The following is a 16,918-nucleotide window of genomic DNA, read 5'->3' as shown; positions in this document are numbered from 1 at the left end:
CCTCCTCTACCCTCCATCCGGATACTTTCCGGGCAACCGTCGGAGTGGCAAATGAGAGGTCAACTACTGACCCCCCATTGTGCCTCTCGCAGGTGTAGGCTGTTCCGTCATAGAGCAGGGACAGCCCGGAGAGGAGTCCCCAAACCTGGACCGCCTCACCCCTCCCGTCGGTGACGGGGCAGCCCCACGCCCGGGACTTGGCGTTAAAATCGCCGAGGACCACAGTAGATCCTGACTACCCACGGACCACGGCCGCCCTGACAGAGTCCAGGAAAACTTCGAGCTCTGCCAGGGAACTGTTGGGGGAGAAGTACACACCGACAATGGTGTACTCCCCCCAACCGACTACAACAAAACCTACCCCTCTCTCGACAACCACGAGAGGAGGTCCAACGCCCACACGGCCTACGACTGCCACTGAGCCAGCCAAGTCCCCGGCCCAATGTGGTTGGGGGGGGGGGGTTGGATGAGATAAGGCTCGCAAGCCACCGCCACATCAACTTCATACTTTACCATGGGGGGAGAGCAAAATTTCCTCCCCGTCAAGTGTTCGGCCGGCTGCCCGGCCGCAGCACAAACACTGCACCGGATTGCTGTAGACTCGCAGGCCGCAGTTTTGTGACCCTCCTCGCCGCACTCACCTCGCCACACTTTGCTGCGGTCGACGGTGGAGGGGCAGGTTGGCCTAGTGTGGCCTACAGATATACACCTATAACAGCGCAAAGGCCGCTGCTCTAGCAATCGGACCAAGGCTGATGTCCACCCAACTAGGACTCTTCCCGCCTCCGAAACGACCTTGGCGGCCGCCACCGGGCACTCAACGATGCATGACTCCATGCCGTCGGGACCCGGGATGATCGGGTGGACCTTCACCTGGTCAAAAGACAACTCCCGGCGTGGGACACGGCGATGGCAACTTTTTCCGCGGTGGCCGTGTCCCCGAGTCCCGTCAATCTCAGGTCCGCGCACTTGACGGAGACCGCTATAACCGCAACCCCGTCGAGGGCGGCCTTCAGCTCCTCCGCCAGGGCGCAGGCTTTCTCCTGGTCTTGGGAGCCGGGGATCTCAATGATCCTAGCCCCGATGGCAAAGCGACGGAAATGGACAGACTTTATGCCCAGGTCCGCCGGGTTAACTGCCTCCTCCGAGCGTTCCATGGCCTGAGCATAGGTTAGGCCTTTTGCGACAGCCTCCCAGTGGAGGGTTACCACCACCGCCGCCGACTTCGGGACAGTCAGGCTCGGCCTGGCCGGCTGCGGCTTCTTGGCCGCCTAAGGGGCCGGCGCCTAAGCCGCCGCGTTAGGGGGGGTCTTCTTCCCCTTGCCCTTCCCCTTGCCCTTCCCCTTGCGTACCACCTCCGACCAGGTGAATGCTGATCCCGACGGACCTGCCTCCGGAGAAGCCTCAGCTGTCCTCGGTGTTGACTCACCCCCTTCTTGTTTCCCCTTTTCCTAGTCCTCGAGACTGGGGCAGACTCCGTAGCGACAGGAGCCGAGCCGAGAGCCGGAACAGACGCAGGAGCGTCAACAGACCCCGTCGAATTTCCATCCGATCTCAGAGGAGGGCAGATCCTTACCTCCGGGAGGTTTTCCTTAATGCCCTCTAAACGGGCACTAATCATCGTCTCCACCGAGGCGATGATCCAGTGTCTGTGCTCCTCCAGCAGCTCTCCCATAGCTGGCATAAGGTTTGGAGCCACTGGGGCAGGCGGTGGGCAAGTTGCTCTAGTGGCGTGAGCAGTCTTTGCCTACTCCAACACCCGAGTGATTTTTTCTCCGCCTTCAACGCATCAATCTCGCGTCGGAAACGGGCGAGGTCGATTCGCATGCGGCGAACCTCCTCAGACACTGTCCGCTCCGCCACAGCCTCCACAATATCAAGAAGGCCCGTCGCCGCAAGGTTCAGGGACCTCTGACACCCTCCCTTGAGGTTACCCGATTTCCGGACCACCTCGATCATAGCCGCCGCACGCTGGCCAGCCTTCGCCCGCAGTTGCTCGGCATTCATTCGGTATGGAGACTCCGAAGCAGAGCTCTCCATACCCTCCTCTGGGTCAAAAATGGGATCGGGAGGTCCCATGACCCCACGGGATGAGACCCCACCCCTGGTGGAAGGCGCCCCAGTGGACATCTTCCCACGCCGCGCCACCGGTTCGCGCGGAGTGATCCGGCCATCCGTCTCCGTCTCGGATCCAGACGGAGTTCCGAAAATCGGATATGCACGGTGCCTTTTACGGCGGGCACCGCCGCCCGGAGCCGGACTGGAAAGGCAAAACCAATTCGGACTCTACGGTATCCAATAAGCAAGCCAAGGTCGTCAATAAAACAAGAAAATCCAGTACAAAATGGTGCGCAAGGTCGATGCAGATTACCAGGGAGTCATCAAGATAACTCCCTAGCAAAAGCAACGTCAAAGTCCGGTAAGCAAGCCAGGTCAGTGAAAAGATCAATAAAACAAGTAAATAACACCTCCAGAGTATATATATCGCTTAGCTTTTTTCCAAACTATGCTGGAGTCGGCTTCCAGTCTCACCGGATGCAGCGGAATACCAGTGTTTTACATGGAGCGACTGCCTATCTCATAAAAATGTGGAACGCTTCTCGATTTTGCGTGTCATCCTTGCGCAGGGGCCATGTTGATCTTCTCCGTATCGTTCTAATTTTAGTATAAGTACTGCCGAAGCAAGTACATAGAATTTTTTACCTTTTTTTTTTCTTGGTTAATGCATGAAATTGCATCCCCAACGCCCGGGGGAGCGCTAGGGTATGTGGGGCTCGCCGAACCAGAAGGGCAAGGCCTACCCACTAAACCACCAAGGTGTTGCCTCCTCCTCACCGCATAGTGCCGAGGCCACGGGAACGGCTTTAGGGACACATCCGCGGCCCCGACGCGGCTGTCCACAGTGTGGGACGACACCCCAACACACGGGTGCCGTCCCCCCACTATGTCCCCTTGTGCAATGGCCGGAAAACTCCCCCGAGTTAACGAGCCCGAGAGCGAGATCCCAACGCTCCCAGGCCCTGCGGTCCCACCACCAGCCGCCATGGGTTAAGAGCCGGGCCCGACCGCCCGACCCCCGGCTCCCCACGGCAGCCCCACCGTTGCCGCATCACCAGAGGCGTATTTTAAGATTGCGCGCCCCGGGCACCTGTAGCTATCCGCCCCATCAATTAGGAACGATACAAAACAAAAAAAAATATATGTATAAATTTTATATTTCACATTTTTTTTCTGTGAATAAATTGTTTTACAAATTCATTTATTATAACATCGTAATCTATTTTTTTTTGCCGAATCGGCTTCGATGTTCAATATTGCCAAATTATTCAGCCGTTCTTCAATAAGACGCGATCGCAAATAATTTTTAATTCTTCTAAGAACTGAAAATGAGCGTTCTGCACTACAATTAGTTACCGCGGTACACAAAAATATGCGCAACGCAATTTCGACGTACGGAAATGCTTCTTGTAGGTCATTTTTCTTAAATAATAAATATAATCCCCGTAAACTTATTTTATTTTCTGAGACAGCAAAAAATGTTTTAATAATAGGCATTCATCCTTTAAATCATCCGCAAGATCTGTAGGATAAGCCTTTTGAAGTTGTAATGCGTTCGTAATAATTTCCGCCTCAGAATACAAAGGAGAATGGGCAAAATAGTATGGAGCCTGGGCGATCCGCGGCCAAACTTGATTTTTTGTTTTTTAATGTAGTTTAGTCCTATAATTACCGTGTAGAAGTTTTATTGCCGCGACGCACTTATATGACGAACAAAATACATTTTGTTTTTGAGCACTTTTAATAGTATAAAAACATATTTTTGGCTTATATTCGGAGATTAAATAAAAAGTACTATTCATATTATTGCATACAAATGTAGACATTATTAATATTCGAACAATCATAACATGTAAATATATAAATATCGTAACAAGTAAACATCTTGCTCTTCTATAATATATTCACTGAGACGACTTATCTGTCTTGAATGCTCAGCTTAAAAACGAGGCGTTTATAGCCAGTTGCGCTCACTGGTCGGTAAACGATCTGTTGGTTAAGCAACCGTTGGCGCGGTCATTCTATAGATGGGTGACCGCATTGTGGTATTTGAACTGAGCTTCTCCGTGCTTCCGAGGGCACGTAAAAAGTCGGTCCCGGTTGTTGTCAACTAAGATAACATTCGGGCGGCTTGAACAACTTTGAAACTGGGTGAACCATATGATAGATAGATACGAGTTACGATTATTGTTCATTTTGATGGCATTGCAATCGTTATAAGAAGATGTAACGTTATTACACAACATTAAATGCATTACAGACACGAAATAATTGTATTTGTTCTATGAAATTCCATTATATTTACATGTCAATATATTGTTTCCTGAAAGGATTGCAGCGAAACGTTCTTAGTAAAAGTTGTTCCTAGTTATCATTACTTTAATTTGACACTACTTTCATTAATGGCCGCCGACCGCTCAGGAGTGCCCATTCTCCTTTGGCGGTTACAGCGTCATAGGATGTTTTACGCCTCCTTAACTCGCCCAACAATTGGTTGCAAATTGGCAAAAAAGTATTCACTTTTAAATAGTCCCGTCCTTGTAAAATTACATCTCCTTCGCGTTAATCATCGTCTCGTTTTTTTCTTTTTGTTATCCTTTTGCGGCTATCTTTGTAATCTTCAGTACACTTTTCTTTTCCAGCTTTTTCAAATGCATCGAATAATTCGCGTTGATTATTCACAAAAGTGATCAGGGAATCGTAAAGGCTGGAGACTACCTCAACGTTTGTGTCCATACCTTGCAAAACTTTAGAAACGGTATTAAATTGTTTTAGGACTGATCCCCAGCATTTTGATAATATCGCTGTTTCTAAGGAATTCAGTTGAGCCAATAAACCTGTAGCTTCATTTTTTATTAAGGCTTTTTGTCGCGAAGAGTTACCTTTTATTGCTTCCAGAGATTTAATTATTACTTGTTCCCAATTTTTATTAAGGCTCGTGCAAGCATCATCTCTTACCGACCACCGCGTATGTGACAAACTTTTAACGGTAACATTTTCAGGCTCCGTTAAAAACGTTTGCAATATTTTTGTACGTTCCGTTGATCTTGTAGAAAATACGTACAGATTTTGCAGTAGTCCAAAAAACTTTGTCGCTTCTGGGCAACACTCAGCTGCTGAGGACCCGATTAAGTTTAAGGAATGCGCGGCGCAAGGTGTATACGTTGCATATTGGCATTTCTTCTTAATCTTTGCCTGCAGGCCGTTATACTGCCCAGACATGTTGCTAGCATTATCATAAGACTGACCTCTACAATTAGCAATATCGATATTCAGTTCGTCAAAAATCTTTAAAATGACTTGCAACATGTCTTCTGCTTTGTGACCAGTATTTGGCAGAAAGCAAAGAAAACGTTCAACTGGTTCTCCATTATCTTGAACAAATCGCACAATTAAAGAAATTTGATCTTCATGGGTTATGTCAGGTGTAGAATCAACACTAAAAGAAAAGTATTTGGCTTTTTGAAGTTGCTCTATGATGGTTTCGGTAACTTTGTCGGCCATAATTTTAATAATTTTTTCGTATGTTGCAAATGATAAGTAAGAGGTGCTGCCTTTTCCTGGGTTGCCATAATGCTCAATATGTTTGGCAAGAAATGGATCAAACTCTGAAATAGCTTTCAACGTCATCATAAAGTTTCCATTATTTGTTGATCCAAATTTATCTGTCTTTCCACGAAAAGGAAGTCCACGCGTAGCTAGATGTTTAACAGCTACGACTACTCGAAGTAATACGTTACGCCAATATTTTTTTAAATTTTTTAATCTATACTATATATATAATAATAATAATAATAATAATATAATATAATAATTAATAATATTAATAATTAATAATATATAATATTTAATATATATATATTATATATTATATATTATATATTATATTATATTATATATTATTATATTATAAAGCTGAAGAGTTTGTTTGTTTGTTTGTTTGTTTGTTTGTTTGTTTGTTTGTTTGAACGCGCTAATCTCAGGAACTACTGGTCCGATTTTAAAAATTCTTTCAGTGTAAGATAGCCCAATTATCGAGGAAGGCTATAGGCTATATAACATCACGCTACGGTCATAAGGAGCGGAGTAGCAACGAAATGTTGCAGAAACGGGGAAAATTTTGACCCATTCTCTAAGATGACGCAAGCGAAGTTGCGCGGGTCAGCTAGTTGTATATATAATTGAGAATCAACCCGGCTCTTTGCTTGTCCCTGATTTTTCAGTGTTAATAAACAGTTTTTGTGCCCCAAACTAGACTCATGAACCTTAAGTCTCTCCTGAGCATGTTTTCAATCAGAAAAACCTAATTCAGAAGTAAGTTGACCTCCATGTTCACTTTCGAAAAGACGACATGGTCCACAAAATACAGAACCCTTCGATTTTGAATATATTAAATAATTACGAGAAGTTTTCTCTCCGTCTATGAGTCTGGTTTTAAAAATATTTTTGTTCAAAGAGCGATATTGACCATCGCATTTTCGCTTGGATTAAGAAAAATCTTCGCCTTCAATATTTTGTTCAAATCCATTTCTTGAAAAATGATCTATTAAATCTTCAGTTATAACCCACAGAGCTGGATCACTTTCAACTGCTGAAGATATTATTTCAATTCGTTTATTGACGATAGCAGAATCTTCATGCAAAGGTGCAGACAGGCTAGTTGAAATAAAATCACATGCGGGATCGCAAGATGCTGAGCAGGACGCCACGGTAGCAGCAGGGTTAGATTTCTTAACAATATTAGTACTATTAGACGCGACTTGATCTGGCGTAGTCAAATCAGATACTTTTATGTTGTCATTGGATTGGTTTTTCCCTTCCACCGTAATTTGCAAGAAATACAAAGAGTTCATGTTTATGCACTAACACAATAAACAAGAACCTTTCTAACAAAACAAATAATATCTATACTAATACTAATACTAATATACTAATACTAATACTAATACTAATACTAATACTAATACTAATACTAATACTAATACTAATACTAATACTAATACTAATACTAATACTAATACTAATACTAATACTAATACTAATACTAATACTAATACTAATACTAATACTAATACTAATACTAATACTAATACTAATACTAATACTAATACTAATACTATTATATTATATATTATATTATATAATATTATAAAGCTGAAGAGTTTGTTTGTTTGTTCGTTTGTTTGTTTGAACGCACTAATCTCAGGAACTACTGGTCCGATTTCAAAAATGATTTCAGTGTTAGATAGCCCATTTATCGAGAAAGGCCACAGGCTATATATCATCACGCTATGACCAATACGAGCAGAGTAGCAATACAAAATGTTACAAAAACGGGGAAAATTTTGTTCCATTCTCTCTTATGTGACGCAAGCGAAGTTGCGCGGGTCAGCTAGTTTTTCATAACGGACGAACAATACCTAGTTTTACACAACTACCTACATAGCATAGTGCTTATTAATGATATTTGGTGTGGAATGTTAAGATATGAAAATATATCTAACTTAAAGTGAAATCGGTTCGATAGTTTTCAAAATATTTTCAAAAAACCTGACGAGGTCACCGGTGACCTACGTGGCGCTGTGAAGTGAAAATATGCAAAACCGTTACGAAGGCGCCGGAGTGACCGCAACTTCGGTCACTTCTTTCATATATGTAGGTGTAGAACATTTGAGATTGAAATAGCATATTTCTATTATGTTATTCTTAATCCAAGCTAAAGCTGTTCCTATGCTAAGTTTGATTAAAATTACAAACAAAGAGCACAAACAACTTGCTCTTCACTTATCACAAACTGTCATGTTTATAATTTAAGAAAAAAAATCGAAAAACGTAGGTAGGCAGGAACCACGCCAAAGAAGTATTCTACAGCGCCACTCCGGTCACTTCAGTACAGAAAATGTATTAAAAACGCATCCTCCGGCGTACAAATTCGTTCCAAAAACAGGTTTTCCTTGAGGTCACCGGTGACCGTAATGGCGCGTAGATGTAGGTAGGGGTCCGGGCACCGGTGACCGGAGTGGCAGCTAACGTGTTAAAAAGTTTTTCTAAAAAAAATATATTTCTTCTATGGCAGCTAACGTGTTAAGAATGTCTGAGCCCATTACCTATTGGAAATAGGGTTATGGATGTTGAGTTTATTTTATTATTTAGTTTCAAAAATAATCGTTATACATTTTAAATTACGAAGTGTTGTAACCGCCTTATGCCATCTTGATTTTTCATTCGACCTGAGACTGTGTGAGGAGCTAGACGCATTACTTCCAAATATAATTTAAAAGGGATTTAATAAAACTAAAGTTAACTGTTTAAAATCCTATTTCGTGTTTTAATCTTGCCCACAACCTGAAATTCCAACAGGTTATTGGCCCAGTGTGCGCGAGTGAAGATCCACTGTGTTGAACAATATAGTGTTTAAGTTCGACAATTCGAAGATTAAACGAAATGGAATATGGAAATTTCGTATTTGTAGATTACTAAGCGAATTGGACGTGATAAAATTTATCGACGACGACCCACTATTTCGTGACGAAACGTAGGAGAAAAACAATCGCATAGCTAAAAATGTGATCATCGAATATCTTTCGGATTCATATCTGGGATTTGCCAAAGAAGATGGTTCGGCGAAAGAAATTTTTAACAAATTAGATACGTTGTATGAACGCAAAAGCATCGCGACTGGCATTAAGAAAAAAGTTTTTAACGATAAAATTAAAAAGTGAAATGCCGCTCATAAAAAATTTCGCAATTTTCGACGGCCTTGTCACCGAGCTTCTTGCTGCAGGCGCTAAACTAGAAGAAACCGATAAGATAGCTCATTTATTTCTTAGTCTACCCTCAACTTATGACGGATTTATAACAGCGATTGAGACCTTATCGGAAGATACGTAATTTGACGCTGGCTTTTGTAAAAACACGGCTAATGGATCATGAAGTAAAGTTTAAGAACGAGTCGAGTGACATGAGCGCAAAAGTATTACAAATTGAAATGAAAGGTCATAGATCGAAGAAAAGAAAGTTTGATTATAATAACCAATTAAGCAGAAATATATAAGACAAAAGAAGGACGACTCTAACTCAATTAAATGTTATCATTGTAGGCGTAAAGGACATAAACGGAATGATTGTTACCATTTCAAACGATTTAACCAACATAAAGGAAATTATACGAACAATGACCGTTCAAGAACCAAAGGAGAAGCCAAATAATGACCTGTGTGATGCGTGCATAAATGGGATGCAGAGTCGACTTCCATTTAATCACACAAAGGACAAAAGACACATAAACCAACCTTTATTTGTTGTTAGTTCTGATGTCTGTGATCCTATCACTCCAACGACTGTTGATAATAAAAATTATTTTGTGATATTTATTGATCAGTATACTCACTATTGTGTTATATACTTAATTACATATAAATCTGACGTATTAGCTGCATTTAAAGACTTTGTTGCATAAAGTGAAGCTAAATTTACTTTAAAAATAGCTAATTTGTTTTGTGATAACGGTGGTGAATACTTATCAGGTGAAATGAAGAGTTACTGTACCGGAATGGGTATTTCATACCATTTAACAGTTCCTAGAACTCCTCAACAGAATGGCATTTCTGAACGAATGGTCAGAACCATTACTGAGAAAGCTCGTTCTATCTTAAACGGTGCTCAATTAGATAGTTTTTTGGGGAGAGGCAGTCTTAACTGCAGTTTATTTAATAAATTTAACACCTACGAATGCCCTCAAACATACAAAATCACCCTATGAGATGTGGCATAATAGGAAACCTAAAGTTAAATATTTAAAGGTTTTTGGATCAACAGTTTATGTGCATAACAAAACGACTAGAGCTAAATTTGATGATAAATCATGGTTAGGTATTCTAGTGGGTTATGAACCAAACGGTTATAAAGTTTGGAACCCAAGTTGCCAAAAGTTTGAGATGTTGTCGTGGATGAAACTATTTTTTTAAAGTCCAGGCTTTCTTGGAAGCCTGAAGAGAATATCGGAAATTCTCATGAAGAAACTGATGAAGACGTTGTCTCAAAGTCAGTGTCAAGTAAGTGCCGAGACTGTGTTGATATTTGTTGGTATAAGGGTACATTTATATTGGCAACACTGTCCTCTATGGTTGTTGTCTATTGTCTTTGGTGGACGTCAACCACCACTCTCTCTCTACGTAGCTGTGTAATAAAAATGTGGTTTATTGTAACTTTCTTCTTATAAATAAATATGTGTTTAAAACAAGTTGAAATTGAATTATTTTAACATGGTAGCAGAGCGTGGTTGAAAAGTGATTAAAAATAAAACGTGGTTGAAAAGTGATTAAAAATAAAAAGGTTGAAAAGTTTCGGACACGTGGCGGAATGGAGAATGTTAACAAATTTTGATTTTTAGCACTCCTTATTCTTTGTTAAAAATAAAAAATACTAGTGAAAGAATTACTTCGATATGTCAATTAGTTTCCGATTTATAAGTAAAACAAGTTGTAACCGCTCGGCGCTTGCTCTCGGAGACGGTGTGACGTCACTTTACACTACGCTCAGTCTGGCTCACACAGTCCACTTGCGGTCGCGCGCTCGTTGCGTTGAAATTATACCTAAATACTTTTAAAAATGTTCAATTCAAATACGAGGAAATCATATGTTGTGCCTAAATGTAATTAAATTTTATGTAGGTAAGTATATAAGTACTTAATAATAATTAAGTTTAAAAGATTAAAAGTGTTTCTTTATAATATGCGTGATCGTGAATATCTAACACTAGCTGACTCGCGCAACTTCGCTTGCATCACATAAGAGAGAATGGGTCAAAATTTTCCCCGTTTTTGTAACATTTTTTATTGGTCCTCTGCTCCTATTGGTTGTAGCGTGATGATATATAGCCTATAGCCTTCCTTGATAAATGGACTAGCTAACAGTGAAAGTTTTTTTTTTAAATTGGACCAATCTGAAGTTCCTGAGATTAGCGCGTTCAAAGAAAAAAACTCTTCAGTTTTCTAATATTATAGTATAGATATTACAAATATGTATAATATACTAGAGGCGGCCCGCGATTTCGTCTCCATGGAAAACCTTCCCGTGTAAATCCCGATCCCTCGGGAAGTCTGGGATAAAAAGTAGCCTATGTGTTATTCTGGGCCTTCAGCTACCTATATACCAAATGTCATCGTAATCAGTTCAGTCACATTTGCGTGAAAGAGTAACAAACATCCATACATACATACAAACATCCATACATACGTACATACATATATACATACATACCTATATACATACACTAAATACTTAATTAAATATAATAATAATAATAATAATAATAGCCAACCACACACAGAACAGACAGACAGACGATGACAATATTAGTTTAAATTCATACACATCCATAGTAGAACCATTTAGCCCATCCACAAATTCGTACAATCCCACACCGGTGTCTTCCATGGATGAAGATTCTCGTGAAGCACCGACCCCGACCTTAAGTGTTGCGCAGGTGGCTAACGCCTTTTTACCTGCGTCCACTAAGGCCGGGAAACCCCGAGTGCGCATGAGTTGGAGCAAAGATGTAAACATGTTTATTATGCGCACTTACTTTTACATCACTAAGTTAGAAACAGACATGACTATTTACAGAAAGACATTACACGAGCAATTTTCCCTTAAGTACCCAGATGTTAAAGTAACTGAACAACGAGTCTCAGATCAAAGAAGAACAATAGTACGAAACAAACTTTTATCACAAGAAATATTGAATAGCTTGAAAGAGGACGTCAGAATACAATTAGAAAACGAAACACATACCTCACCCATACATACATCACCGGAAAGTCCTTCACTATCACACTCACAAGATCGTACTCTCTCATTATCTCACATGTAAACCCAACCTCAAATACATACACAGACATCATCACACACACAGACCTCTCACACATCTACACAAACAGAGTCTGTAACACTTACACTGGAGAATGACATTGAAACATTAGAACATAGTAGTTCAGAAGTAGAAACACATTTGCAGGAAATCACAGAAAAATTCCGAGCAACACTAACAAAATACTCTGGAATGAACCCTGCATCACGCCCAAAACTGCCTAAGCTTAAATATAGCCCTAAACTCACAAAATTAGTAAACATATTTAATAACAATATATTAGACCGATTTATCACTGAACATATGCAATTATCCGACCTACATACCATAGTTTACTGCACAGCCGTAGTTGTCTCTGAAGAACTACAATACAAAATAATAGAATCTAGCTTTAAGACAAGACGGCATAATCAACTAAAACCTTCATGGCAAATTAGGCTAGAGAAAGACATCGAAAAACTTAGGGCAGACTGTGGTAGACTCACACAATACATTAACAATAATAGATGTCACAAAGTAGTTAAAAGAGTAGAAGAAATATTTAGAAGTCGAATTTTACATACGAGACACGAAGAAAATAACAGGAAACCAGAAGAATTTCTGGATACTTTAAAGCAAAAACTTGCCCTGAAAGTTAATAGGCTACGTAGGTATAAGAAAGCGCAGCAACGCAAAAACGATAACATTTTGTTTAACACAAACGAGAAAATATTTTATCGAAATCTTTTAAAACCAACACAACTAGAAGAATTCTGGTCCAACATATGGGAAAAAGATATAGAACACAATAATCAGGCAGAGTGGATAACAGAAGAAGAGAGTAGGTGGAGCGAAATAGGGGAGATGGCATTTGAAGAAATAACTCAATCAGATATTAAAAGTATTACAGATATATTACACAACTGGAAGGCACCAGGTATAGACAAAATACACAATTATTACACATCTTTACACAAACACTTGGCTAAAAACTTAACAGATATCGTTTTAGGGAGACAAGATATACCAGATTCCTTAGCGACAGGAATAACATACATGCTGCCAAAAAGCACACACTCTCCACAACCTTCTCAATACAGACCAATCACTTGTTTACCCACCCTGTACAAAATCCTAACTTCAGCAATAACTAGGAAAATTAATAATCACATTGAAAGCAACAGCATAATAGCTGAGGAACAAAAAGAGTGTAGGCGGGGTCATATGGGCTGCAAAGAACAGCTAGTAATTGATTCAACTATCCACAAACATGCCACCACAAAAAATAGAAACCTTCATGGCACCTACATAGACTACAAAAAAGCCTTTGATAGTATTCCGCACTCCTGGTTAATTCATATCCTAAATATATACAAAATCAACCCAAAAATAACAGATTTCTTAAAAATCATTATGAGCCAATGGAAAACCTCTTTACAGTTAACTAGCAACAACGACAGCATTACTACCAGACAAATATCCATTAGAAAAGGTATCTACCAAGGCGACTCCTTAAGCCCGTTATGGTTTTGTCTTGCCCTAAACCCCCTGTCACATATGCTGCATCGTACCCGGGTTGGATATACTCTCAAACACTCAACACAAGACACAACAATCTAACATCTTATTTACATGGACGACATAAAACTATACTCTAGAACTGAGAAAGAAATGAAAATCCTGATTGATGTAACGGCACAATTTAGTAAAGATATTAAAATGGAGTTCGGATTAGATAAATGTAAAACACTGCACATTGTTAGGGGCAAAATCCAACCTGGAGACTATACACTAGACAACGACAACACTATTACAGCCATGGAATCTACTGACTTATACAAATACTTAGGCTATAAACAACTAAAGGGAATAGATCACACTGCAATTAAGGAAACGCTAACTACAGAATATAAAAGACGCACAAATGCTATTTGTAACACACAATTGTCCGGTAAACACCTAATAAAAGCCCTCAACACCTACGCTATACCGATACTAACTTATTCATTTGGTATTATTAAGTGGACCAAAACGGACATCGAACAAGTAGAACGAACCACACGCACAACACTCACAAAACACAATAATTTGCACCCAAAATCTGCAGTAGAAAGATTAACTATCAAACGTAACAAGGGAGGAAGAGGCTTAATAGATATCCATCATCTCTGGCAAAAACAAATATACAGCCTAAGGACATTCTTTCACACAAAATCACAGACAAGCAACATCCACAAAGCTATCACACAAAACGATCACAACTACACACCACTAAACCTTAGTGACCACTTAGACACACCGGACCCTAACAACACTAACCCACAAACGCAAAAATTGGAAGCCTGGAAAAAGAAAGTACTCCACGGACGCCATCCACACGATCTGGAACAGGCACACATAGACACTATAGCATCCAACAAATGGCTCCAAACGGGTAACCTATTCCCTGAAACAGAGGGCTTCATGATAGCCATACAAGACCAAATAATAAACACAAAAAATTATAGAAACGACAAATGCCGGCGATGTCACAATCAACCGGAAACCATTCAACACATAACAGGAGCTTGCACTACACTCACACAAACAGACTACACACACAGACACAATCAAATAGTCAACATCATACATCAAAACCTTGCACTCAAACATAACCTCATACAAAACAAGCATACCATACTACAAATACACACCTGAAACTGTTTTAGAAAATACATCATACAAACTATACTACGACAGAGCAATACTTACCGACAGAACCATACACTTTAACAGGCCCGATATAACCCTACAAGACAAAATAACAAAAACCACTTACCTGATAGATGTAGCAGTCCCCAACACCCACAATATTCAGAAGACTATCACTGAAAAAAATAGTAAATACGCAGAACTCAAAGACGAAGTCACGAGGATCTGGAAACAAAATAAAGTTTATGTTGTTCCCATAGTCGTTTCCACCACTGGCATCATCCCTAAATACCTCCATCAATGCCTGAAAATTATTGACCTCAAACCATCTACTTACATAATTATCCAAAAAGCCGCAATCTTAAACACCTGTAGAATAGTCAGAAAGTTTCTACAAATAGAAGAAAACGACATCACACAACAACACAAACATAAACTCACACACCCTGCATTCACTTGGTGTACACCCGTGAATGCAGGTTATACCAGCTCAAGAGTTGAGATTAAGAACCCTTTTCACAAAAATAATAATAATAAATCATTTATTTGCTCAAACATGGTAACAGCGTTAGTACAATAATTATTAGTATCACATGTTCTGCCAAGCAGGGCGTGCAAATATGTATGTTAATTAAAGTTATCATAAAATAAATTTAGTCAACATTTATGGTATTGAATTATTAAAAAGAAATATATTAAATAAAATTATGGAATGTCATTATTAAATAATTATATTATATACATGATCATCCAAGTAATCTTTTAAACAGTAATATTGTTTGTCCAATAGCAGGTTACAGAGTTTTTTCTTAAATATTAATAATGGAAGACTGTGAATATTTTTGGGTAGACTGTTAAATATTTTAATACACATGCAGTAAACATTTTTCTTAAATATCTCGAGTTTTATGGGTGGTGTACGTAACCTGTGTTTATGTCTAGTTCGGGAATGTGCAGTATCGCCGAACTTTTCGAATAGTTCTGGATGTTTTTTCACAAACAGATATATTTTAAGGATGTATAGGCATGGCAATGGTAGTACTCTATGTTTTTTAAATAAGGGTTTACAGCTGTCCATGATATCAGCGCCACATATTGCACGTATACATTTCTTTTGGGCCTTAAATACACGATCAGCCTCAACCGAGTTACCCCATATAATAAGACCATATCGGAGTACAGAGCTTATGTAAGCATGGTAAGCAATTAAGGCTGTGTCTAAGTTAACTGTTTGTCGGATATATTTAAGTACATATACAAAACGGTCAATCTTACATACAAGTTTTTCTATATGGGGTTTCCAACAACAATGTTTATCCAATGTTATACCCAAAAATACACATTCATTAGCACTTTCTAAGTGAGAGTCATTATAAGAAATGTCAAGGTTATGTGTAAATGAATTATATGTCTGAAATTGTATTATATTTGTTTTTGTCATATTAATTTTTAAATTGTTCTGTTGCAACCAGTTAATAGTTTTATCTAGAGTCAGACTAATCTCGTTTTGTAATGTGTTTTGGTTTTTATTTGATATGATTAGTGTTGTGTCGTCAGCAAAAATGAAGCAGTCTTTGTTTACAGCGTCAGGGAGGTCATTTATGTACAGTAGAAATAATAGTGGGGATAATATTCCACCTTGAGGTGTACCGTAATTATTTTCTTTATATGATGATTGCACGGTTTTTAGGTTTAAATTATGCATTTTAGTTATTTCTACGCATTGTGTTCTTTCCATAAGGTAGCTTTCTAACCAGTCATGGGCTTCTCCCCTTATTCCATAACAAGAAAGTTTCGTTAAGAGTGTTTTATGACAAACAAGGTCAAATGCCTTTGTCATATCGAGGAAGATATAGATTATTAGATTATTATATTAGATCTATTATTAAGACTTTCAGTGATTTGCTTAATCAAAGTAAAACATGCTAAAGCAGTTGAACTATTTTTTCTAAATCCGAATTGTTGTTTTTTAATTATATTACATGACTCAACAAAGTTTTCTATTTTACTGAACATGACTCTCTCGAAATTTTTTGATAGAATTGGTATCAAAGTTATCGGCCGGTAGTTGTTCATGTCTGTTTTAATTCCTTTTTTATAGAGTGGTTTAACTACAGACATCTTAAGGCGTGTGGGGAATATGCCCTCTGCTAAAGATATATTAATTATATGCGTTAAGGGGTAAACTAAACTGTAAGCACATCTTTTAATTACTTTTGTGTTTAACTCATCGTACCCTGTAGAGTTAGTATTTTTTAATGATATACATATAATTTTATAGACATCGCATTCATCTACAGGGGTAAGGAAAATACTTTT

The 16,918-nt window shown here is 39.4% G+C and overlaps 1 non-coding gene across 1 annotated transcript; it reads right to left on the bottom strand.

Annotated features, from left to right (window-relative positions):
- Positions 1-2,582: 2,582 nt before the first annotated feature.
- LOC142986052 (U6 spliceosomal RNA) lies at positions 2,583-2,689 on the bottom strand. Its single transcript, XR_012960298.1, has one exon. It is a non-coding gene; the product is annotated as a U6 spliceosomal RNA (small nuclear RNA).
- Positions 2,690-16,918: the final 14,229 nt, after the last annotated feature.

Source organism: Anticarsia gemmatalis, chromosome W, assembly GCF_050436995.1.
Source record: "Anticarsia gemmatalis isolate Benzon Research Colony breed Stoneville strain chromosome W, ilAntGemm2 primary, whole genome shotgun sequence".
NCBI lineage: Eukaryota > Metazoa > Arthropoda > Insecta > Lepidoptera > Erebidae > Anticarsia > Anticarsia gemmatalis.
The sequence above is the reverse complement of the archived record's forward strand: the minus strand, read 5'-3'. Positions and strand labels throughout refer to the sequence as shown.